The following is a 25915-nucleotide window of genomic DNA, read 5'->3' as shown; positions in this document are numbered from 1 at the left end:
CATGTACACCTTTCAAAATACCATAATAATTAATCCAGTAACTCAATTAATATACATACGTTATACATTTAAGACTTCAAGTGTATTTCACTGTGACTGTTCAAACAGTAATATTTTTTTGTAAATAGTTACATGTACATGTAGTGTACCATGAAAACTAGGTGAAGTGCAATGAACAAATCAATAACAGAAACTTCATAACATTTTAAAGGAAGTATCCAGGCATTTCAGCTTCAAAAATGTATCTGGTGAAGCTTAAATACAAAACCGTACGCTGTAGCCACTGCCAGATTGTAATACATATTTCTTGGCTTGCATGCATGTACTTCAACTTTTGTTGCAGGAGGGATAATAAAATTATACTTTAATGTACGTGCATGTTTTATTTGTTTCAAAAACCATGAACACTTGGCCACTAACATGACTAATCATGCTAATTAAGATTTTTATTTAATTCTAATTCAGACTTTAATAATTTAAGTACAGCAAGCAGTCATTTGACTCTAAACAATTGACACGGACTGCACGAGACCCTCATAGTTGGTTAAGATCTTTTTACACACCCTGGACATGCTGGCGGTAGTTAACAATTGCAATGCCAACATAAACTTCAGATGTGATATACATGTACTGTTTTGTTAATTTCACTGAAACTAGAAATTGACATTATCCATATTGTTATTATATTAAAATGACTGATTATCCACTAATTAAAAGTATTCATGAATTCAGATATGATGCACTATTATTAGTAGTATTCACTGAAACTATGCATTTTCATTATTCCAAATTGCTATTTCAAATGAATAGTTATCCTGGGTATTCATGGAATTCAGAAATAATGTACATGTATGATTGCACTATTAATATTCACTGCAACTACGAAATTTTGTTATTCCAAATTCACAATTGATCATGATAATCCAAGGTAATCATGGTAATTAGTCCTCCAGTAATGTGGTCCTTCTTTAATACAATTTGTAATTTTCCTATTTGTACAAGGCACAATTTTCTTCTTGTCCAATTTAATCAGAACATCACATTATCATCATGGAATAATACTGCACGCCATATTCATAATTTCCAAAAACAATAGATAACTAGCATTAAATAATGAATTAATCCATTGTTTCACAATTTGCAGCTATACAGCGACTCAGTGACATCTATATTTTCTATGCATCAAAGTGCACATGTACTAGCAGGTGTCATATTCTATTAAAGTGGGAATCATGGTCAAACCAATACATATTCAGTATGATTCTACAAAATAAAATATACATTTAGACTCAAGTGCAGTAAATGTTTAACTAATAATAAATATATAATACTACATGTATATACATTGTGCAATAATAAGAAAGTTAATTACAATAACTGTATTTACCTAGATAAAACTAGCACTTCTCATTTGATTGACCAAAAAATTCTAGCACTAATACAATTCTATTTTCAAGTCCCTATTAACAAGAAAAATAAATCTTTTAAGGGGGTCTAAATTCTATTTAGTGTTGTCTTTTTTCCTGCATTAATGATTTGTTAAGTGTGATTGTGTACTTTCATTGAAGGGTTACTGTCTCATTGAGGCTCACACCATACTTTTTTTCATCAATTCTTTAAAGTCAGACATCATGGACATAGTTATTCCTCTCTAAAACACAACAGCTAGTTATTTCTTTTGTTTATTTTAATTATCCTTGTTTTCAAAATTCCAATAGGGAACATACCTTTTATAATTGTATATTTTAATTATGTTTATGATTTAATATGAAATATATTGATACTACAAACATGACAAAGAAAAGTTTAAGGAACGAAAAAATAAAATAAATAAATGTCCTGTTACTATATACATGTAGATGATATCAGAGCTCCAGATAAGAATTCACAAATTGCGTTTTTTACCCACCATTTTCTTATATAATTGGGTGATAAAGTTTTTTGATTGCATTATCAATTCCAATTCACCCCTCATGTTAATATCAAATTGGGTTTTTCACCACCAAGCTCCTTAGTGTATTGGGTTTTTTCATCAACACAATATTGAATATTTAGGCAATATCAACCCCAGATTTTTTTTCCATCTTAAATATGTTTCTTTCTTTGTTTAGCTGTTTTATTTGGTTTAGGGTTAGGGTTATTTGCTAGCTGTTTTATTTGGTTTATTGACTGAGAAGCAATTGTAGGTTTAATTTGTGTTCCATTTCAAACCTTCTGCCAGTTTTGTATTTTCTCATATAAACTGTAAAAAACCGGATATATATGTGTATTCACAGGCACTCGTCTGATATTCCTTTATATAATAAATTCTGAGACCAGTGCCTGTGTGTGTATTCATTAATTAACCGTAAAATGAAAAAAATAGTATATAAACTCTAATTATACTTGATCTGTCATAACCTTGCTGGGGAGCTACCATTTGATTTGTAGGGGGGGGGGGGGGGGCGGGCTAGGATGAAAATTAAAAAAAAATAGTTTTTTTAGTTTTGAGTAAAAAAAAAAGGCAGGATGAGACACTTTGCAAAAAAAAAAAGGCAGGATGACAATTTAGGTAAAAAAAAGTCAGGATAACCCCCCCCCCCCCCCCCCATAAAAATCAAATGGTAGCTCCCTAATTGATTTGGCCATTCACTTTTTTCAACTGATTTCGTTTTTGAGGAAACCCTGCTTTTATTAGCAATGTTCTCGTTAAGGTACGCACACACGCCTGTTTGTTCGATGGACGCTTCCTAAAAACACTGGCTGAGTCTTGTTATCATCATAACTTTCCCTAAGCTTTTCAAAAGAAGCAGAAAGCATGCTTCTATTCAATATTTTTACCGGACGTTCACTTTTGTTTTAATTCAATGTATGTTATGATAAATCCCTAGCAATGCGAAAAAAATATGACTTCATGACACATGCTATTTGGATAAACGCCGAGAAGATCGAAATGTTTTCAAAAACACGTGTACCTATTAAGCAACAGGGACCCATTTCAGCTACTTGATGCAGGGATCTATTTTTAGAACGAAAGGAAATTTCCAATTATAAATATTATAAAAATAGTTTACGCGACGACTGTAAACAGATAAGGGTAAATAACGCAAATGGTAGTCAATAAAAGGGTTGAGGACTCATGGTTTTGGAATATAATTGGGTTTTCCTTTGAATTAATTGGGTTATTGAACTCTGCCATGGGCAATTGCATTGGGTTTTTTATTATTTGTATTGCGTGATCACGCAAATACGCAGCTTATCTGGAGCTCTGTGATATTGACTTTACCTTTGTCCAGTGCATATAATGAATAAACCTTTGTGATGTAAAAATATTGTTCCAAGACTTAACCATCCCAGTTAATGTTTTAAATCCTCGAGTTTAATAATTTTTACATCTTTTGTGTTACCCTGAATACTTTTTACTTATTCATTTGTTATAACAGCTTGCATTAAATAATGCTTTGCAGCTCACTTTTTTATTTAATTTAGTTATTTACCCAATTTTATTTTAATAAATCAATATTCAGATTACTTTTAAAATTTGCATTTTAATATCCAAAATAATATATATCCTGCTGTTTCATATTTTTCTTAAATTATAATTTGTTTTGAAAAAGTTATCAAAATTTTGAAGAGGACAATTTTAATCATGATAATTTGTGAACATTATTATAAAATTGTATCATTATACCAATGACAGATTAAATATCATCCCCCAGGGCAATAAACTATTGTGTCTTAATTTGTATATTAGCTAGATCATGTATATAAGAATTTCTGATTATTACCTATCACATATCCAGTGTTAACATCCTGATTATTACCTATTTTAATGTCACATTTGCATGGTCATATTAATACAAATATTTTAATTGTTAATTTTGAATTTGAATAAAAAACAAATTGTTTTAGACTAAATTAGTAGATACAACACATACAATGCAGTTAACACAGTAAATTTTATGAGAACTTACTGGATAATACTATATCTATAAAAAAATATTTTGAGCTTCATAAACAATGATAAAATACTTTAAAAAAGTTTATACCATGTTAACATAAAAAAATATACATACAGATAGATTTTTTTGTTATGTTTTCCTGACATATTGAATGTTTACATAAAATAATTATCATGATTATGTAAAAAATGCAAAAAATCTGCAGTCGTATGTGAATGCACTTGATCAAAGGAGATGTGGGATATATCAATGATGCATCAACCCAACAGTTTAATAGGCAACAATAAAGTAACCAAAACACAATTGAATGCGTGTCGAAAAATATATATGAATTATGATTAGAAGGTCCTTAATCATTGCGGAATAAATATAATGACCATTGAATGTTACTACTTGTTAGATAACATGTATGGCACAAATGAATTTTGAAAAACAATGCTAACAGGGCACAATTTATATAAAAATTTCACATGAAAATATATAGTTTGGGTTCAAAGTATTAACAAATTATAGTGATTTAATATAAATTCTATGTTAAATCTAAAAAGAATAAAATTATGATGCTAGCTTTGCTCTTTTAATATGTGTTTTTTAAACAATATAGTACATGATAAAACAATTACTAATTGAATTAGCACAATTTGTTTAATCAACTGTGTTTAAATGGCAACTGTTTATGACTCTGTGCCTTGTTTCAGGAACATTAATTTAATAATATTGTTTTATTTTGATGATTAATGCTATTGTAAACCATTTTTAAAATATTTATTCACTTTCAATGCCTGGCATATGCATGCTATTATCAAATATATTAATGTTTTGTTGTCCATAATTTTAGAATTATTTAAAATCTAAATGAAAATGGACACTTGCTAAATAAGTCACTATTTAATCTTAAAGTTAATAATTTTCTTAACATTTTATGATCAAATCATGTGTTTGTACTATGCATGTTTTTTTTTATCGAAATCGTTACGTCACAATGCATTCTAAATAGAACAAAAACTATCAGCTGATAAAGCAAAACTAAGGAAATACTAGTAATCCAGCATAAGCATGATAAGAAACACATTTATATGGATACGTACATGTAAAGGTCGGTTGGTTGTTGGTTATAAATTGTCCAGTGACAAGTATTTCATGCAAATTTATGACCCGAGTTAGCAATACATTAACATAGAATATGTACACTACATGATGTATACATGGTATAGGTCAGCATGGTCAGTGGCAGATCCAGAACTTTTCATAAGGGACAGGGCCCCTGACTGCCCTTAGGGGCACGGATCCAGTCATGCTTGAGTGATTCCCTATATAATCGACCAAATTATTCCCACAAAAAAGGGGAAGATATAGAGTAACCTTTTATGTATTCCACTCAGGGTGATGTATGCAAAATAATTAAGGGAATAAATGACATACACATGATAATAGGGGGGGGGGGTACGGTGTCCTTCATGACTTTCAATGATTTATTATGAAGCACAACTTTAACATTGAAGCTTAAAGGTGGCTCAAAGCTTATATTTTCCCTGGAACATGCAACTATGCACGAGTGTTGTAATATAGAACGTCGATTCATAGCTATATATAGCCTATCGGAGTATCTCAATAAAGATTCCGTAGGATCAGTGGCGGATCCAGCCATTCTAAAAAAAGGGGGGGGGGGTCCAACCCAGAACGAAACAGGGGGGGAAAGGGGGGGGTCCAACTATATGTCCCCATTTAAATGCATTGAGCGGCCAAAACAAAGGAGGTTCGAACCCTTGGAAACCCCCCCCCTTTTGGATCCGCCAATGAGAACACATTGTAAGGTCTGTAAGCCGACAAATGTGCACATTTTCCCTTCAAAATTATGAATCCATGATTATTCGATAGACATGCTTGAAAATATTGATAATTTCTACTCACCGATTGTATTTTCCAGCTCAGATTATTGAACATGTGGTCTAACATCTGTAGTTACCTGTGTAAAAATATAGTTTGCCGACCTGAGGTCCCGGTTTTTTTGTTTTTTTGCCGACAAGAAATTAAAGTGGATAAATCGTTTACGGTGAAGAATTGTTTTCCGTTTTTAATGAAACTTGACAGATTTTACTAATTATTTTTTTAATCATCGGAAATGTCCCTCTTGATGTAATTCGAATTAAAACGGGTTTATTATGCTGTACAATATTGGTAACTTAGTCATAATCTTTAAATTTATTTCAGGTGCACCCTTGTACATTTTTCTATTGCGCAGAATTTATCAAATATGAATTTGAATGAATCCATTATCATCTTCTCATTCTTCTGCAATAATATTAAAACTCTATTTTAAACGAAAGCTTCTGGTTTTTAAAACCAGTTATGAACGAAAATTTTATAAAACAGATATTATAAAATAAAAAGTAAGGATATCAAAAGGATTATTTAAAGTCAAACGCACATGACTGTCAAAAATGAACGGACAATGCTACGGCAATAAATGGAAAACGACAAAAGACAAACAACGATCGCAAAATAAGTGAATAAACAGCAAAACAAGTTTACAATCGCACGATAGACGATAATAGTATAAGTAATGGACTATTTCACAACAAAATCAAATCTTGAGAGCCGGGTGAGACGTGATTTTTTTTTTACACTGATGGACTACCGTTACGCTAAAATATTTGTATTAAAACATTTACCGACTGTATCAACCTATGAAGTGTTTGTTTTAAACATTTAACGACTGTGTCAACCTTTTATAAGTTGTTCTAAACATTTAATGACTGTGCCAACCTTTAGAAAGTTGTAACAAACATTTAACAACTGTCCCAACTCTAAAAACGTTGTGACAAACATTTTTTGGCTGCATCAACGTCTGAATAGTTGACACAAACAAATTTTAACTGTCCCAACTATTAAAAGGTTGGGACGGACATTATGCAACTGCCACAACTATTAGAAAGACTGTAATAAATATATTTTGACTGTGACAACACCGTAAACCACTGCAACAGTTCTGAAATGACTGATGGTAGCATTTTTTGACTTTCACAACCCGTAGAAAAGTTGGGACAGACATAAATGAACTGTTGCAACGAAATATGACAGATTTGACAGTCATTACTTGTCTTTTACAGACTAAGACAGTCGTACAACGACTGTTACTGGTATGGACAGTTGTTTTTTCGTCCAGTAGTGGGTTTAATCAAGACATTGCATTATTATACATCATATACCAAAACATGTATAACTTTAATACTGACCATGGTTCATTTAAATTTTCGTTGAGGTAATGACGTCATATTGACTTTTTAATCACGGCAAAAATTGGGTGTGTAGTCTATGAAAATGTTTTCAACAGAAGACGGGAAAATGATGCTGATAGTTATAGGAGTATCTTACCATAGCCGTATTTGGCACAACATTTTGGAATTTTGGGTCCTCAATGCTCGTGAACTTTGTGATTGTTATGCTTTATAACTTTTTTTATTCGACAAAAACGCGCGTCTTGCGTATTAGATTATAATCCTGGTACCTTTGATAACTATTGATTATCTGACTCATATGAAACGAATGTTGGAGATTTATACAATGAAATCAATAGACATGGTAACATCAGAAATGGATTGTAGTTTACTTTTATAGAGCCAAATTCAGACAGACAGCCGCCTTTCATTCCACATCATGGACCTTTTGATTTTTTTGATTTTTCGAAGTTCCTGCAGAGTATCTGTGTGATTTGTTCTTGAAATGTCTATTGTGTTGGCAAGAGTTGAAGTGACTTTGACTAAAGATTCTTCAAAAATGTCTAGCCTGTTGTTGATCATTAGAACTGCATTTGAATCAATCTGTTCTGGTAAATTTATATAATTTTCATCTTTATTTGTGATATTTGTAACCATACCATGTTTCTCACTTTTACTCATGGTTTTATCTTTATTTTCAGTCTTGTGATTTTCATCATCTTTCTCTGAATTTGTCATTGAACTGGTACATGTAAGAAGAATTTTTGGATTTGTTTCTTCAGTCATGTCAGTATTGGTGTCATTTTTAGTTACACTTACAAAGTTATCTCTTCCTTCTTTGTCTAGTTTACTCATTAAGTAATCTAGGAGTTGTTTACAGGTTTCAAATTTTGTATCGCAAAATGACTCCCAATCTTTACCTTGGATCAACATTATCCCAGTTGTAAGATATATAAAGACTTTGTAAAGAAAGTCATCAACAAACAATTTTCAGTTTGTATAATTTCCTCATTTTCAGATTTCTTATCAATCCATACCACATCAAAACCAGTGCCTTCCTTGTTATATATAAGATCTCCGAGAGCAGATATCCAAGCATGAATTCTCGTATTTGATGTTATAAAGCTGGCACAGTTTTCATTTTGGTTGTAGAACGACTTATCAATATATTCGAAGGGATTATCTTTCCGTTTGAAGATTTCTGAGTATTTTTATGTTTCTGTTACATTATGAAATTTAACAAGGCTTTCTACGTCTGTGTTTATTGTTGTTTTGTTTTGGTTATCGCAATATTGGTATTCAAATACGTGTACTTTTTAAACTCAAATATTAAGCTAATTTAGGTAAATTATTTATCCCTCCTTGGACATGATGTTTAACTACTCAAGCTTTCATTGATTGACAAGTTTGTGTCACTTTAGTTGATATTTCAGTTAGTTAAGAGAAAACATTTGCGTACTCAAATACAAATGTACAGTGGCTGCTATCGAGGTGCGTTTTTTCCTCAATATGATGTGTTGTATACTGGATAATTGCCTTTATATTTGACCTTGATGATATTTACCTTTAAGGTCAAATAAAAAGTCAAGGTCCAATATTCATAATTCTATATGTCAGCCTAAAATCAAAACATTTTCTTTTTTGCCGTGTTGAAAATGAAGAGAGGTGCACGTGCACTGATTGCTAATTTGACAACTATCCGTTTCGGCTAATATGCAGCGGTAGTAAGCAATGTATAGGCCACAGAACAGGCAAGACATTTGCAGTGCAGCTTAAGGGGTTTTCCCTGGGTGTCATTTCCCACCCCCTTATAAAAAGATGTTGCTATTTAGATGTATCTAGAATAAAAAAGGTTCAGAACCATATCCCTTGCCCATATTTAATCTTAATTGCCTTTCTAGTTCATCTTGGGGGACATGCTCTGTAACTACATACAATTAATGGTAAATTGCTTCAAAGAGTTTACTATTTCTACCTGTAAATCATATATATATATATTCTCAATCAGCCTGATAACACCTTTGAGTATACCATATATGTTTTTGCAGGGTTTTGTGACCCTTATATACACTGTTCATATTCCTACCCATAAACCATATACAATAAATATATCACAACAAGACTAAGTGTACCATATATTTGTTCCTCATGTCCTAACCCCTTGTTTCATCAATTGTTAAATTTATTGAATAGAACGCAAATTTCCAAACATAAACCATATATTGTGACCGGCAATGACATTTTTTTAACAAGAGTGAATTATAAAAGGAAGACATTATAGTTTTAATTCATTATAACAGTTCTACAGAGGTGTAGTTAAATTTAACAAAAACTTCGTAAAATTTTGACTTTATGCAGAAATTTTTGAAATCTGCAAATTCAGAACTTAATGTGTGTACCAATATTATTGCACATTCATTGTGACCGTCAACACTGTGGACATTTATCAAAGAAAATCCATATTGATAACTGTAATTGAATATTGTTCAAAAATGAAAATGCAACTAAGGTTATGCCACAGTTTGGGTCAGATAGAGCTAACTACAAAGTGTAGGGTTTCCAAGTTTGATGCAGATCATATGGTGACCTATTGGTGTATATTTTTGGTTGGTTAACTTCTGAGATGAAATGTTTTATATTGAAATGATTTAACCCTCAACATCACATTGCGACAGATGATAAATAATACTTTGCATGCGTCTGTCCGTCCTAGGATCGGATTGCATTGTAAACTTTCTAGCATAGTTATCTAATTTCTATAAAATTTGTGCAGTTACTTTCTATAGATAACTCATCAAGGCTGAAAATAAGGCCTGTTCAAACATTTTGAAGGTGGGGTAAACAAATTGTACCAAAAGCATATCAGAGGCTTATTCGAAACTTTACCTTAAAAAAAATACATAAAATATGACCGGGTCAAGAATTTTCTAAATGTTTTTTTAAGATCTCCCTACCGTCTTTTACGTCACTACTGTCAGAAGAGCTCGTGTTGGAGTTTTTGTCCATGAATAATACATTTTTTGCCTATAACATAAATTTTAAACTCTCCAATAGATATAAACTTTACATGGTAAGGGTTTCCTAGGAACCATGTATCTAGCCTGTGATTTTTGCTGTCAGTGTCAAAGTATGATATTGACATAACCAGATGCTCCAAAGGGCGCAGCTTTATACGACCGTAGAGGTCGAACCCTAAACAGTTGGGGAAAGTATGGACACAACATTCAAGCTTGAAACAGCTCTGAATTTGGATTGGGATTAAATAGTTGACAGAGCATAGGTTTCTGATACAGAATAAATGTGGTCTTATGAACTTAAATATTCAAATGTACCAAATATGGTCCAATATCCAAAATCTAAATACATGGCTATGGATTGATCCAGCATATCAAAGAATCCAAAGACTTCAATGTTTGTTGAAATCAAACAAAGTTTAATTTTTGACCCTTTTGATCTCAATGTGATCCAATTTGATAACATCTAAAAAACATCTTGAAAAATCTAAAATCTTAATAAATAGTTAGATTTAGCATACCAAAAAAACCCATACATTCAATTTTTGTTGAAACAACGTAAATTTTGGACCCCAATTTGGACTAACTTGAAAACTTGTTCAATTTTTGATGAAAATTAATCAAATAATCTTTACCATTTGGACCTCATGTGGACCAATTTAAAAACTGGGACCAAATTCCAAAACCTAATACACGGATAGATTCAGCATATTCAAAAATAAAACCCCATTGAAATTGGTCAAGAAAAAAAGCAATTTATATGATATTTGTAAACTATTTTTTGGCCCCTAATTCCCAAAAAGTTTGGGCCATAACCCCCAAAATCTATCCCAACCTTCTTTTTTTGGAGGGGAATCTTGTGGTTTAATTTTAGAAAGATCCATACACTTACACACAAGTTATTGTCTCGAAACTAGACAAATACTTATTTTGACCCCTTTTAGGCCCTTGTTCCTAAACTACTTGGACCAAAACCCCAAAAAGCCATCCCAACCTTCCTCTGGTTATTAACCTTGTTTTAAAATTTTATTGATTTCTATTTACTTATAATAAAGTTATTATCCGGAAACCATTCGTCTTCGGACGACGATGCCGACGCTGACGCAGACGTGTTACCATTGTTTTTCATTTTTTCCGACGTGTAAAAAACGAGTTCATATATCAGTAAAAAACAGAATTTCAAAAGGATCAATTTGTTACGTTTGAGATGCTATTTCTTGGATTTGAAGATTAGCGTCTGTCCAAAGTTAATAAATGTTTAAATACACTTTACAACTACATTGATATACAAATTGATATTTTAATTGTTTTTTGTTAAACATTAAAAATCTTTACATTTTTCAACTGAATTGTGAAAAAAATACCCATAGTTTTGGTCTAAATATTCTCTTATTACACCTTTGTATGCTTTGCTTTATTCTAGTTAATTACGAAAAAAGAAACACTTATGATGTATTAACAGCAGAACAGTTAATTTGAAGATTTTTTTTTTGATTTTTGAAACAGGATTTTTCACTGAATTATCTCCCTTTTATACGATAGAAAATCTTTATTTATGGCATTATTTATTGTAATTGTATTTTCTTCATTGTTAGTTTATTATAAACTTACATTGTTAAATATAAAAATGCTTTAAGAAAAGAAAAAAAAAAAGAAAACAATATCTACAGATTGATATATAATTACATTAGATGTATGATTACTCAAGGTCACACAAAAAAAAGTGCATAGGTAGAATTGAATAAAAATTTGATAAATATTATGTTTTTATAATACTAGCTAAAAAATGTTATTATAAGTATTGCATGCTTCTTTTTGTAACTTCATAGGGTTGTATTAAGACAAAGCGTCAATCGTGCGCTTATTTTCAGAATGAAGCTCCCGCGCTACATACAAAATGTAATACAGTCAACGCTTTTACACCCCAAGTTACAAAAAAGCAAACAATTCTCAAATAAAATTCATTGATTTCTTTAAGAGAAATGTACATTTGGATATTGTTCAAGGAGAATTCTAGAAAGTACTAAGACAAGAGCCCACCAATCGTATATGCTAAAATGGGTTATTAGTCTGTCTCTTAAAATAACCAAATAGATATATAATTATATATTTAACATGTTTAATGGACCAAGAGCTGGTAAGTTTAAAAACAAGTAATTCTAAAGTTTATTAAAATGCATTTTACTGGACTATCTCCCTTAGTACCATATAAATTCAAAATTCATGGCAACATAAATTGTAATTAAACTATGTCATTGTTACTTTGAATTAATTAGTTAAATATTATAGTGTTTTTGAAAAAGACACACTTACATTTTCAAAATTATCCACAAAATACTATTTTAAATGCATTGATTCATAGATAGAAAATGCAAATTTAGACATTTTTCTATAAGAATTTTGGAATGTACTACAATGAGGAAGTTTATTAGCTAAAATGCATAATGAAGTATTCCAATTTATAAAACAAAGTGAATTATCTTTATATTTGTAATGGACCAAAGGCTGGGGAGTTTTATAAAATATGTCCTTTTTTTAATTGTCTAAAAATATTTTTTACTGGATTATCTTCCTTGGAATAATCAACAAACAGTTTCTCTTGAAAAATGTATGTACTTGATTATTCAATAAATCATAATTCTTGATCTCGTTGTTCTCCGCATTAATAAGTTTCAGGGTGTTGAAATTGGTCAATTTCATAGAAAATACTGCTTTAAACATTTGGAAACTGGTCCCCGGTACATTACAGCATCTCCAAGCTGAACGACATTGGAACCAGATGAAATACTTTTTTTACTTCTTTCATTGTGTTCTTTTTTTGAACAAATGTGCCCTTCTGTCAAAATTTCATATACTTCTTTTTATTTCAAATAAATATTTCAAAAAGTGATCCCAAGTCCCAAAGCTTTCATTTGATTCTACAACTAACCAAATATACCCGCAATTGACAAAGATACAGCTATGCGTAGGAACTATTTTGTTTAAAATATATACTACTTTATTGTATGTTCTTACCGACCAGGCCTAAACTAGTGGTTCTATACCATAAGACATGGACGAAACGAGCTTCTGTAAGACTAAAATTGAAAGTATTTCAACCTATGTCTTTAAATTTTTGTTTACAATTACCTTTTTATGACTTCTGCGTCTTAATTATGATTCAATATACATATTTTGAATTTTATTGATTTGGAACGTCTTTTTTCATGTTTTTGGCTGCTTGATTTTTACCCTAAAAACGTTACATTGATTTTGGTGCCTCACTATTAGTAATACAAACAACATATATCTGTTTTACATGTATCTCATGGAAAGAGACATTTTGAAATGTATAACGATAAAGTTGTCTGTTACTGAATATTTACCAAAAATATAGTTCACTTATCTCCTACCCAGAAATGTTTGCTTTTCATTCATCAAGGAATCACGGATTTGACTTATCACTGGATTTTTTGACAGAACCGAGTCGACACCACTGCTAGAAGACTATCTGTCCCTGGCGGTATCATCGGCTTGGTAGTCAGTATATATATAGAATAAAGGACTTTTTGTTTTTGATACTGACTTTATCACAGTAAAATATCAGGTGAGCCCGAAGGGCGAGCCCGATATTTTCTGTGATAAAGTCAGTATCAAAAACAAAGTCCTTTATTATGTTTATCGGTAATTTAAAAATAAAATAAAAATCACTACAACAATGGAGAAAATACCAAACGAACGAATCACGGCGAATAACACTTGACGTCACAGGCTGCATTACGTATTTTCAAATTTTGTCACAGTGCAGTAAACATGGCGTTCTCTTCCAAAAAATTTTGAAAAGGAATTATTGCATGCGTTTCGATAATATTCTGCTTTAGACATAACACTAACAATGGCAAATATAATGTTAGCATACCGGTAAGTAAAATTTCTTTATTTTTCACAAAGCATCAGCATAGTGATAATCAGAAATAAGAATGATACGTATGAATCAGCAGATTTTTTTCATCGATCATCATTTTGAGTTCAACGACAAGTAATAATTATATTTTACTTAGTTTAGTGGATAGAATTACATTTATTTTTTCATTATTCGCTTAGTATTCATCATGAAAACGATCACATTGATTTCAAATATTTTTAAGAAAGAACTGTGAGGAGGTAATGTATAAAGCTGACTGTTAATTATCTGAACAAGCTCATTTACTGTCGACTTAATAATTCATTTTAATAGACGTCACTAAACTTTGAGCTTATAATTCTTGCTTTTTCAAAGTCATGTTCAAACCCCCGTTTTAAAATTTATCCTAGATCCGCATATGAATATCACGGTTCACTTTTTTGTTCTTTGTTCTATAAATATCTGTCATATTGACAATACACCTTATCGCTAGTCCCGGCTGACCCGGCCGCTTGAACTTTTGACGCATACAACAATCACTTTCCCATTGTGGCGTCAGATATTTTGTTTTATGACGTCAAAATATTATGGGAACCTGTGTGATATCAAGTAATGGCGGACAAATAGCAATAAGGTGTATGAAACCACATCTTTTAAAATTGTATATGATGGTCCCACAAAAATGTCGAAAATGCGTAAATTTCATTTTTTTTTCTAGCTTCTCTCAAGCGATAGCGGTACCTTTTTGGTAACTATTTATGTGTTGCGTTTAAATATAAATTGTAACACTTTATAGTGACTGAACAGGTAAAACAAATACTTCTCGAGAAACAGAAAAAGAAAACTACTTTGAACAGCACCAGGTATCGTATGAATAAAAACTCAACATGTTAGTTTTACTTCATATAATGCATTTTTTTTCAGTAAAGTCTATCGGGTTTTTCATGCATTTTCTGTTCACATTTTCACAACAATCGTTCAATAAGGCTAAACTGCCTGTAAAATGTTCAAACAATGTCAAGTGTTTTATTCGCCAAAAATCTCCTGCGTTTCTGCGAAAAAAAAATCACGCGCAATTTTGTGAATTATAGGGGAAAGTAGATCCTTACGCGTTGCATTCGTGCATGTCATTTCCGTACTAACCCAATAATTGTTATGTCACGGCCAGTCCAATGATACAGACATTATCAGCGAGTACACATCAAAGGAAAAATGTACAAATTACCGATAAATGGCAGTACTGACATGAGTTACAACAACTGTTTCATTGAAAGAATATCATGAAGTGTTTTGTTTTCAAATATAGATATTTAGTTATTATCTCTTAAAAACAGAAACAAAACGAAGTTCTCTGTAAGAAATAAAACTTTTCAAAAGTCGATTACATCTCATTGTAATCAAAAGATTTGTTTAATCAGTGTGTCGTGGATTCCTTTAAAACTTTTTATTACATATTTTATTCTTTGGGAATAGGTTCCGTTAGTGTAAATTTTTTAGTTGAAACACCTTTGTGACAAGTATGCGAACTATGCTTCAGAGATTCGATTAGGTCGTTCAAAAAATCAAACCATAAAGTTTGTCCATCAAAATACTTCATCCATCCGAACTCCTGTTTTGTGCGTATTCTTGTATGAACTGGTTCACCATTTACCCTGAAATGTATGTTTAAGAATATGATTACTATATAAAACTGAAATAAGTTATATATTATCAAACAATAGCCATTTTTGTATAAGGTGTTACCATTATTTGTTTCATTTTCATGTTTTGTTGTCCTGTAAATGTTCAGTAACAACCATTTCAAGTACAAATACAAGTTTTTATTGTATTGTGATTAGATTAACGTGACGCTTTGTAATAATGATCTTTTCTCTATTCTAAATGTTATTATGAGAGCATCAGCTTATTAGCATATGTAAAGTACACTTAAGTGTTATATAATATAAAACGCTGACCGAAGCCACTAAAATTGCAACTGGTCCGTGAAAAAAATAAGTTTAGTTTCTGCTCACAGATGTTTATTTTTAATATGAGCTCTAAATATTTCATAATTTTGCATCATACAGATAATTTTGTAAATCTAAATTTTTCGAAAATTTATGACACTCTTTATCGCAAAATAAAAACAGGAACATGTGGGTCGATGCCACCGCTGGTGGACGTTTCGTTCCCGAGGGTATCACTAAAATAGACTGAAATTGTACCAAAAACAAAAAGCAATTGTTGAATGTAAAAGAACAATCGGTACCAAAATCATCCATGATTGTTTTCCTCCTAATAACATGATCTTTGAAAGTTTTGTAAAGTTGTTAGATGATCCTTAAGTATCTATAAATAAAAGTGCATCCGAAAAAAGATTGCCCGATTATTGCAGTATTACTACATTTCGTTTCGTAATTTTATTGCATATATTTTTAAACATAAAAAGAAAATGTGGTATGATTGCCAATGAGACAACTATCCACAAGAGACCAAAATGAGACAGACATTAACAACTATAGGTCACCGTACGGTAAATGATATATTATTTCTCAAATACAAGAACATGGACCCATGCTTTTTTCTGTTTTTTTTTTTTAAATTCTGATATATATGTATACTATCAATTTCAAAGATTAACAATGCAATCTTCAAAGAATACATAAACATACCTATATTTTACTAGTATGACAAACTGTATCTACCAAATTTGTTTTTCATTTATTGTTTATCAATACGGATATTGTGTTGATGAAACTCTATGTACCCCGGAACTGTCTTATAGTGTTAATATTTAATGTGTGTTGTAGCTTGACCTTTACATCCTGTCCTTTCTTCTTTATGGTATGTACAGCAGCTTTTATTTCCTGACACTGCAGGTCTTTGTTATGTCAAAAAATAATTATTTGGACCCAAAAATGTATGATATGTCATTCCTAAACTTGTTTTGTGCAATAGGCATTATATTTTGCTGTAACTACTAGATGTTCTGTGAATACCTCCAACCTTTATGATCAACCACCTTTACAATCGCAGCATATTTTCTCTATGCTGTGTCTATTCTTTCTAGTAAGTCAGGTAATAATTGAGTCCTGTCACAAATGTAATTGCTATTCGGAATGTTTTAAACGTTTTAAAACATCTTTGTTCTATGCAAACCTTATGATGTTAAAGTCTAAAAGCTGTATGTTGTGTTTATACATATAAATCTCCAGTGAAAAACATACTACATCATGTTATAGTTTATAAGTGTTTTGCCGAACAATTGATACTCTCTGTTAGCATTCATTACGCCAACCATGTGCAAATGCCTTTTACATGATGTTCAAGCACCTAATACATTATGTACAAACACTTATAATGTTATTTTGAAACAAATATACGTTTGGGGCAAACATCGTTAACGTTATGTATAACATATCATATAGTAGTTACAGCATAATGTAATGACTATTGACACAATGAAGTGAAGCAATGACATATCATACATGTGTTTGACCAAACAATAATTCCTTTGACATAACACTGAGATGCAGTGTCAGGAAATAAAGGTATCTGCACATAACATAACGAAAAAATGACAGGACGTAAAGGTAAAGCGACAAAACACATTATATTTACACTATGAGACAGTTACACTATAAAATTCGGTGTTTACCATCTATACATAATTTCAATAAAGAACTACATCTCGTTCATGCTAAACTTTTCATCTTTGCACAACTTTGGCTATATTTATGTGTTCATTTTGGATTTATCAGTTTTTATATTATATTATAAGTTATATGGTTCGCTACTGATCCCCTACATATCCACAAAGGGCTAGTAAAATCCATAGGGGGTCAGTAGTTAACCGCATAACGAATATATCGCACGCTCGACATTTTTGCTGCGTTTTGTGGAAAAATAAACAATGAACACAACTAAATTAATAGATGACGTCACCATTAACGCGTCATGAACCCTCTATGAAATTTACCAATCCCCTACGGTTTCATAGGGGGTCACCACGTGACAGCATTAAACCAATCACAACTTGGTAATTTACCCGCGGTGCGATAAGTTCCTATATTAGCCTTATGCATCACTGAAGAGACATTTATTGTCGAAAGTCGCATCTGGTTTAGTACAATTAGTATCGTTAATATTTAAAAATGCAATCATAACATAATTGTATACTGTAAACCAACTTATTTTCACGGATACTTTATTTCGTATTTAGCCCTTACTAGTCTAACATCATTCAATGATGGGCCGTTTAAAGCTTCATTTATGGATTTTGTCGTTGTTTACATTATCTGCATTTGATTTCCTGTGGATAATTGTGTAATTGGAAATTATACAACATAACTCATTTTCATCGTAAAAAGAAAAACATTTAGATTTAGAACAACGCTGAAACAGATTAATAGCCACACAACAATTATACAATTAATCATGAAAGAAAGCTATACGTTTGTAAAAACAAGCCCAAAGCAAACTATTCGATATCTACTATAAGTTGCAGTATTTCATGAAAAAAAATTCAGACGACATTATTTATCATTAAAATAACAGTGTTTGATTAACAACAGTATATCAAAGATTTATAAGATAAGTCATCAACTTATATAGGTTAATAAAGGTACTTGAATATATTGTTAATACATAGAAAAGGGTTTAACAAATGATAAAGAATTTTCTCTCGCGTATCCTTCATTGATTGCACTCTTAAGGAAATGGATTTGTCTGTCCTTTTTGAAAACGGCCCTTTAGGGGCTTGTCGTAAATGTTGCATATACTTTCAGTAGTTCTTTCTTTTTAAAATGTACAAACAAAAATTGCACAATCTATTTATAGATGCTTTGAACAATAAATCACACAAACAAAGAATCAATGCGAGTACCAATGTCAAACACTAATGCAGATCGTGTTCGTATCTTATATTTCAGGAACTTATATAAATGAGAACTTATCAAAATCTTTTTACCTGTTTGTTGAAAAAAAAACTAAGAGAGCTCCTAATTAATTTTATTATTCGTTTTTGAGTGTTTTATAAAAAAATACACCTACCTGTATTATCAAAACACAATAAAACATAAATCTTTTAGTTTTCCTAGTCGTTCCCCGTGTTGTTGCTTTTATTGACCTAATTGTTTTAAATAATCAAAACAGAATAATTTTGATACTTACAAGAAATCTACAGAATATTTTCCCCTACATCTTTTACTTTCTCTTACGAGAAAAGCACCATCCCCCAAATATTTGTATTTTTGTAGTAACGTCTCTGCTTCTGTGCACGTCATTTGTCCATGATACATGTACCATGGCTCATTGTCGTAACATTGGATCTGTAATGATATGAAATGGACTCAATATATGGTATTGATTGACCTGTCATTTCTGAACACAAAGTACACGTGTATTAGGATTATTAATTCCCTGACTGATAGCTTGATGTATAACTGCTGATTTATGATACACACATTTACGACAGATTTGTGTATACTTTATATGCAAATTCAATATATACTGTAGGCCAGAGACTGGTAGCAAGTCACACAGTCTATGACAAAACGCTCGCAACATTGAGCGATCACTTTGTTTTATTCCAGTTTCTCTTTCTCTTGGTCAAAAAAGTCTTATATTTGATTACATGTAGAGTTCTTAATGTCAAATTGCCAAATTTCATTTTTAAAAAATATTAAATGAAAAAAAAAATGTCATTCATCTTATACTTCCTGCTGCAATGTCCATAGAAATCACCAAATTCGGGCTAAAACCGGGTTAAACGTTATCTTCTTTCATATCCGTTAATACACACTTCGGCTTCGCCTCAGGATGTACTGGGACATTTCAGGGTATCATATGTAAGAAAATGAATGTATATAACTTATATTATCCCAAGTTTAGTATATGACTCGGATTTGATTAGCTAACGCACGTCGTTAAAAACCTTATAGCCCGATGTGTTGCTAATCCATATATTCGGACGTTGCTATTTATTACCCCGGCGTCCTATGTCAAGTTAAAACTATGACATTTGCTTTTAATTAGATTGTTTTTTTTTTAGCTTTTGATTTTGCCATTTGAAGGGACTTACGATTTCACTTTTCCTGCTAGTTCGATAGTTTTGTTATTTAATTTTATATCTATGAATATGATCAAAAACGTTTTTTTATTTAAGTACAGCTCTTTATAAGAACCAGGCAGAGTGCCATATACATGTGATACATGGGGGGTTCCAGATTTTATCTATAATTGGACTAATAGAAGCAATAAATGAATAAAGCTCAAAAAATTATTTTGAGTGTGAAAATATGAGTGGTTGCCAAGGTAACGGACACACTATTTTTGGGTTGTTAAGCATTGTAAAATCATTAAAAAATCAGCTAAATCACCATATTTTAGAGCCTGATTATGAATAGAATCATGCATTTTTCATTAATGTACATGTAACATTTATACAACTTGGTTTAAGCTTCATTTTAGTGAAGATTGCATGTCAACCAAGTTTGTATATTTTTTGAAAAATTTTGCGAAAAAAATGCATATTTTCAACATTTCTGAAATTGGGATTTTTTCGAAATTATCAAATTTTCTCAGGTGTTTTTGAAAAAAGTGCAAATGTGTACAGAATAGTTAGCACTGTAGTAATGGAGTTTGGATACTACTTTACCAAATTAAATAGAAAAATGCGTGGGATTTTTTTTAGTTTTATCACCATAGCAACCGAGTCTTTCCTTGGAAACAGAGTTTTTATTTGCAGAATATTGCAGCTTTAGAGCTTAAATGTCCTGAATTGTTTTATAACCAATAAGAAAATACATAAAAGCCAACTCAAACTTTAAATTACTATCGTCAAGTGTTGTTGACTTCAATTGTTACCACGGAAACACATATTATCCATAGCAACATCCACTTAAAAACTGCAAAAATAGAAATTTATGTAAAAAAATACATAAATAGAGGGTGTTTATTTTCAAATTGGAATATGGCTTCATTCTTTGCTTCACTCACAGTCTTGTCTGTTTTTTTTTCCCCTTCAGATTGTTCAATAAATGTAATTTATAATGTAACATTGGGGTTAAAGGGGGGGGGTAGGGGGTAGGGGGGTATGTTGATTTTTTAAAATGTTGCATACAAGTAGATACTTAAAAAGATAATTGCATTTGGTCGGACTTTATTCCGAGTTCATCATCTGATTATCAATTTTTGGAAGTTAGCAGATGATGAACTTCATGGTTTACAATAACTGGGCCAACCTGGCTTATGGCAAGGCAAGATAGATATGGCCCTAACAATTGTAAAAAAATTATTAATTTCTTATGGCACACACCCGTCTAAGATGTTATTCCAGCATAAATCACAAAATTGACCTGTAACATATTATTAACAAACCAATAATAGAATCATTTGGTCAAAGCATTTCTAAACTGAAACTTAATAGTGATGGACGGACGGATAGACGGACAGGCAAATTAAACACATTTTAAGTTGGTGGTGACTTAAAAAAAATAATAATAGTCAATTGTTGATCGCTAATATCAAAAGTCCACTGAAGTATAATGGAATCCTCTTTAAATATACATGTAGCTATTAACATATCATTAATAACTCCTTTGTTGTACTACTATCCCGCAATTAAAATTCAGGATCTCCGAGATAGACAAATAGAATACATCTGCTAAGTTGGAATTGTGCTAATCCCGGTAAAATAATTATGCTATTACCGGCAAGATTATCATATCAAAATTATCAAGCAAAATAATTGTATCAATTATGAATTATTCCTTACTATGCGACGTTCTACATACATCTCATAAGTTCAAGATTCCGATAACATTATATCTTGCTTTGTGTGTGTGTGTGTGTGTGTGTGTGTGTGTCAAAAAGAAGGTTGGGATTGATTTTTGGAGTGTTGGTCACAACAGTTTAGGAATTAGGGGCCAAAAAGGGCCCAAATAAGCATTTTCTTGGTTTTCGCACTATAACTTTAGTTTAAGTAAATAGAAATCTATAAAATTTTTACACAAGGTTTGTGACCACAAAAGGAAGGTTGGGATTGATTTAGGGAGGTTTGGTTCCAACAGTTTAGGAATTAGGGGCAAAAAAAGGGCCCAAATAAGCATTATTCTTGGTTTTCGCATAATAATATTAGTATAAGTGAATAGAAATCAATAAAACTTAAACACAAGGTTTATGACCACAAAAGGAAAGTTGGGATTGATTTTGGGAGTTGAGGTCCCAACAGTTTAGGAATAAGGGGCGAAAGAGGGGCCCAAATAAGCATTTTTCTTGGTTTTCGCACCCTAACTTCAGTATAAGTAAATAGAAATCTATGAAATTTAAACACAAGGCTTATGACCATACAACGAAGGTTGGGATTGATTTTGAGAGTTTTGGTCTAAACGGTTTAGGAATAAGGGGCCCAAAGGGTCCAAAATTAAACTTTGTTTGATTTCATCAAAAATTAAATAATTGGGGTTCTTTGATATGCTGAATCTAATTATGTATGTAGATTCCTAATTTTTGGTCCCGTTTTCAAATTGATCTACATTAAGGTCCAAAGGGTCCAAAATTAAACTAAGTTTGATTTTAACAAAAATTGAATCCTTGGGGTTCTTTGATAATTATGCTGAATCTAAACATGTACTTAGATTTTTCATTATGGGCCCAGTTTTCAAGTTTGTCCAAATTGTGGTCCAAAATTTAACTTTGTTTGATATCAACAAAAATTGAATCCTTGTGGTTCTTTGATATGCTGAATCTAAACATGTACTTAGATTTTTGATTATAGGCCCAGTTTTCAAGTTGGTCCAAATTGGGGTTCAAAATTAAACTTTGTTTGATTTCAACAAAATTGTATATTTGGGGTTCTTTGATATAAGCTTAATCTAATCATGTATTTAGATTTTTGATGTTTGGGACCGGTTATCAAATTGGTCCACATTGAGGTCTAAAGGTTCCAAAATTGAACTTTATTTGATTTCATAAAAAATTGAATTCTTGGAGTTCTTTGATATGCTGAATCTAACCATGTATTTTGATTTTGGATATTGGACCATAATAGGTAATGTCCAATTTAAAATTTAAAGCTTTTAAGTTTAAGTTCTGAGACCACATTCATTATGTGTCAGAAACCTTTGTTGTGTCAACTATTTAATCACAATCCAAATTCAGAGCTGTATCAAGCTTGAAGGTTGTGTCCATACTTGCCACAATGTTTAGGGTTCGAACTCTGCGGTCGTATAAAGCTGCTCCCTGCGGAGCATCTTGTTTTAGGTTCAAATTTCAAAAAAAAATATTTTGCTATTCTCAACGTTTTTTTAACCTTTACATGAATTACGCCCCTATTTTCTGTATCTGTCTCTGTAACCTTTATAAAAGACTGCATTAATCCCGAGATTTGGAATGAAACCACTAAGCTGAGAATATTTGCATAAATACAAGATTAATAACAGTAACAATTTGAAGACAAATTCCACACATGGTCTTATTTAATTAAATGCAACACTAGAAACAGCGCAGTACATACCAATGTTATTTTTCTTTGTAATTATCAATGTTTTCTAGTCCCAACAAGTTGTAATCATTCATTAATACAAGACTTTAGTGTCCCATGTGTAAAAAAAAGAATAAATTTCCGATGTCCCACGCGTTGTCAGCTGAGCACACATTTGATCGATTCAAGGTACAATGGCAAAAACTAAAATAAACACTTTAATGGCCGCGCCGCAATTTGGGAGGGGGGGGGGCGTTGTAGTATGTTTAATCCATGTCCGTCAGTACATTAGTCGTCACAAAGTTGGTTTCTATTTTGCAATTATAGTTTGCCTCAATCAAATCTTATGAAACATGTATACACAATGCTTATTACCACAAAACAGAGATCAAGTTTGAATGGTGTTGGTTAACTATAAAGAAATTTCTAAAAGTGACCATTTGATCTTAAGATGTGGTATAAGTGTTAATAAGACAACTCTCTACAATATACTAATGATCATAAGATAGTATCCAGAAGTAAATTTTGTAAAAATAAAATTCAATTGTTTTCCGTATTTTACTTATAAATGATCTTATTTTTTTCTGCGGGGAAACATTACATTTACTCTGTGGTTAAAGTTTTTAGAATTTTAATAACTTTCTCAAACTATCCTGGGCATGCTGGGTTTGTACCAAACTTGGACAGAAGCTTATTTATGATCATAAGATAGTATCAAGAAGTAAATTTTGTAAAAAGATAAATCCATTTTTTCCGTATTTTACTTTTAAATGGACTTAGATTTTCTTCCAGTTAACATGACATACAGTCTGCAGTAAAAGTGTTTAAAACATTTATTAGATTCATAAACTATCCTGGATTTTTACCAAACTTCTTACAATCAAAAGATAGTATCAAGAGATATATTTTTACCGATTTTTTTCCTCATTTTTGTTGAGCCTGCGATTTACAGCAAAAGTAGGCAAGACACTGGGTTCCGCAGAACCCTTAAAAATTTATTCTTAAGGCATTCAAATGAATAAAACTTGAGGTTTCCCAAAATCTGACAAAAATCCCAAAACATGACAACTACAATGTACCTTAACTTAGCTCTGAAGCTAAAACCAAGTTATATCGATGTTATATAAGAAATTTCTGAGAGAAAAAAAATGATTCTAATTATAATCAGGCTCGCCGACCAAACGTTATTTTTTCAAAAATCTTCATGTATGATATCTTTAAAAAAATGAACCTACCCCCCTTTTTTTACCTTCTAACCCCAATATTACATTATATATTACATTTATTGAAAAATCTGAAGGAAAAAAACCAGACAAGACTGTGAGTAAAGCAAAGCATGCAGTCATGTTCCAATTTGAAAATAAACACCCTCTATTTATGTATTTTTTACATACATTTCTATTTATGCAGTTTCAGAGTGGATGTTGCTATGGTTAATATGTGTTTCTGTGGTAACAATTGAAGTCAACAACACTTGATGATAGTAATTTAAGTTTCTTATGTATTTCCTTATCGGTTATGAAAAAATCCAAGACATTTAAGCTCTTAAACTGCAATATTCTGCAAATAAAACTCTGTTTCCAAGGAAAAAATCGGTTGCTATGGTGATAAAACTGAAGAAAATCCCACGCATTTTTCTATTCAATTTGGTAAAGTAGTATCAAAACTTCATAACTACAGTGCTAACTATTCTGTACACATTTGCACTTTTTTGAAAAACACCAGAGAAAATTTGTTAATTTCGAAAAAGCCCAATTTCAAAAATGTTGAAAATATGCATTTTTTCGCAAAATTTTTCAAAAAAACTACAAATTTGGTTGACATGCAATCTTCACTAAAATGAAGCTTAAACCAAGTTCTATCATGTTAGATTTGAACATTAATGAAAAATGCATGATTCTATTCATAAGCAGGCTCTAAATTGTGGTGATTTAGCTGTTTTTTGAAAGATTTTACCAAGCTTAACGACCAAAAAATAGAGTGTCTGTTATCATGACAACCACTCATATTTTCCCACTTAAATTTTTTTTTTGAGCAATATTCATTTACTGCTTCTACTAGGCCAATTATAGATAAAATCTGAAACCATCATGTATCGCACTCTGCCTGGTTCTTACAAAGAGCTGTACTTAACATGTCTACCCAAGGTCATTGGTTCAAATGCAAACAGATTTTATTCGGGTACAAACATTTATATATGAACTGCGAGTACTCGCAAATATGTACTTTTTGTTGTTTGGATGTACAAGTACTCTGCTACGTCCACTCTGTGTTTTTGATAGATGTATTTCTATTTGTATTTATCTGGTAAGTTAAGCCTTTTTCAACTGATTTTGATAGTTCGTTCTTATGTTGTACCGTTTCACCACTATCCCAGGTTTGAGGAGGTTTGGCGT

At 31.4% G+C, this 25915-nt stretch overlaps 2 long non-coding RNA genes across 2 annotated transcripts; both read right to left on the bottom strand.

Moving 5' to 3' along the window:
• Nucleotides 1-433: 433 nt before the first annotated feature.
• On the bottom strand, nucleotides 434-6164 carry LOC139498401 (uncharacterized). Its single transcript, XR_011657924.1, has 2 exons — nucleotides 5853-6164; nucleotides 434-1263 (listed from the first exon to the last, which is right to left on the bottom strand). It is a non-coding gene; the product is annotated as an uncharacterized lncRNA (long non-coding RNA).
• Nucleotides 6165-15423: 9259 nt separating this feature from the next.
• LOC139499622 (uncharacterized) lies at nucleotides 15424-19367 on the bottom strand. The gene is made up of 2 exons (XR_011658232.1): nucleotides 19208-19367; nucleotides 15424-15708 (listed from the first exon to the last, which is right to left on the bottom strand). It is a non-coding gene; the product is annotated as an uncharacterized lncRNA (long non-coding RNA).
• Nucleotides 19368-25915: the final 6548 nt, after the last annotated feature.

This window comes from Mytilus edulis, chromosome 12, assembly GCF_963676685.1.
Source record: "Mytilus edulis chromosome 12, xbMytEdul2.2, whole genome shotgun sequence".
NCBI lineage: Eukaryota > Metazoa > Mollusca > Bivalvia > Mytilida > Mytilidae > Mytilus > Mytilus edulis.
This window is presented reverse-complemented; position numbering and strand designations above follow the sequence as displayed.